The sequence below is a fragment of the Urocitellus parryii genome, chromosome Y, assembly GCF_045843805.1.
Source record: "Urocitellus parryii isolate mUroPar1 chromosome Y, mUroPar1.hap1, whole genome shotgun sequence".
NCBI lineage: Eukaryota > Metazoa > Chordata > Mammalia > Rodentia > Sciuridae > Urocitellus > Urocitellus parryii.
The window spans coordinates 18,341,677-18,343,824 of record NC_135548.1 but is presented as its reverse complement, the minus strand read 5'-3'; the positions used below and the strand labels follow the sequence as shown (position 1 = coordinate 18,343,824).

Genomic DNA, 2,148 nt, shown 5'->3' with positions numbered 1-2,148 from the left:
AATTAAGATAATCAAATATATCACACAGTAAATTAATACTTTAAAACAGCATTGTATAAACAGTATCTCAATCTAAAGAACATTCAACAAACAAGCAAAGCCATAGGATTAAGTTGCATTTAAAATATAACATTTTATAGGTCCTATTTGCAGCCATTTTCCCCAAATATTTTATTTTATTTTATTTTTTTCTTTCTTTATGAACATTTATAAACCATTACACATTTAAAAACACTTACATTAGGAATGTGAATAGTAAGTCTTCCTTGCCATTTCTCTCAATGAAAACATATTTTGAAATACAGAAGATTTTCTTGCTTACACCAACAAGAGGAAACTGGAATTCAAAAAGGTCTAATGCTCAAGGAACAGCATCTTTCAAAAAAAATAATTGTGGACGGCCTTTTGAAATGCCCATCAGTTTTGCCATTGCTAACAACAAGTGTGGCTTTTATAATACTCCAGAACTAGGAGAAAAGTCAAACTTTCGTTACTCTCCATTTGTGCCTTAAAAAATACAGGACTTAAACACAGAGCAGAGGGGTGAGTACTGGGGTGTCGCATAGGGGACGTCTCATTGGCAGGATCGAGGTGTCCACCGTTTCAGATACTTGACTTCTTCATGCCCACGAGGTCTTAATCCTGGGGTTCTTCTGAAAAGACTCAAAAACCTGAGGTAAATCAAATCACACACACATATACACATAAGTACACAATATTTACATTTTAAATTCTTATTTTGTGAGATGGCTTGAGAAAAACTGGCATACGGGTTTCCTGCGGGATTAGGCATTTCTCCTTATTTCTTGGTTTATTGCTTCCCTGTCGGGCTTCCAGCTTAATAAACACGTAGCAAGCTCTAATCACCAGTGAAGAAAAATGAAAGTACCTGACAAAACACAACACACGGGAGACACTTGTTCAAATATTTTCTCAAAAAAAAAAAAAAACAAAAAAAAACAAAAACACGACTGTCCATTTCACTTATTTTGATTTGGGGTTCCATTCAAAATATATATATCTATAAAAAAATTCTTAGCAACTAAATGAAGACTGGGTTCCATTAAAAAAAAAAAGCAAAGAAGCCTGCAGTGTATGTCTTCACTGAATTATTTTTTACATGGATTCAAGGTTTAATTCTACTTGTATACACAGCATCTTTATTTTCATCTACCGCATTTAGAGATCACATGGTATGCACATGTAGGCTTTAAGGTCTGAGTAGAGTATGTCTATCTCATAACATGATCTTGAAAACTCATAAGTCACAGCCCATTTAGTTCATGATTATGAGGATGCATGCAATCATCTTCAAAGCCGTTGCCATCCACACTCAGAACAATTCACCTGGCATCTTGTAGAGACCGTCACCTTCCTCCCTTGGCATCTGTCTTCAGGTGAATCAAGTGGCAACCCAGAGGCCAGCGCTCAGCACCAAATGGTCAGTGTCGCCCCCCATCATCTCGCTGGGATCCCGTCACCAACACCTACTCAACCCCTAAGTTGGCACCCACAAGAGCCTTCCCTGCACCCCGCCTCAGCCACAGGATATCACAGTGAAGCGCTTAGAAATGCAAGACATGTTGTGGAGCACGATGCCCAGGAGGAAGACGAAGACACAGGCCACCAAGATGACAGTGCACACGCCCGACCAGGTGGAGCTTTTCACCACGCCCCGCCTGTCCAGCTCCTCGGCCACCGCCTCCTGCGGAGCCCCGCCTTGCAGGCTGCTGTTCCGCAGGGATGGTCACCACGGTGACGGACTTCTGCTGGCTCCCGGGGAGCAGGCGGCAGCCCATGTCTCCTGGCAGCAGTGTGCCCTCCTTGGAGATGGGCAAGGGTAGCATGTAGCACCCATTGCTAGGAAGTTTGATGAAGACCGGAGAGTGCTCGGAGGTGTGCTGAATGGCGATGACGGCCAGGACCTCGGGGTCATAGGGCAGCTGCGACACGGAGAAGCCAGGGGGGCAGCTTGGTGATGCCGAGGCACCAGGGGGACCTCACGTCCTTCTGGCTCGTCCTCATCTGCTGCAGGCACACCGAACAGCAGGTGTGTTTGCAATCCAGCAGCTTAGGCCTCCGCCGGGGGCTGTAGTAGTTGAAGCAGATCTGACATTCCAGCAGCGAATCCTGGGACAGCGTCTCCAT

General features: G+C 44.1%; 1 pseudogene; it reads right to left on the bottom strand.

Moving 5' to 3' along the window:
• Positions 1–1,480: 1,480 nt before the first annotated feature.
• LOC144250933 (E3 ubiquitin-protein ligase RNF152-like) lies at positions 1,481–2,148 on the bottom strand (annotated as a pseudogene).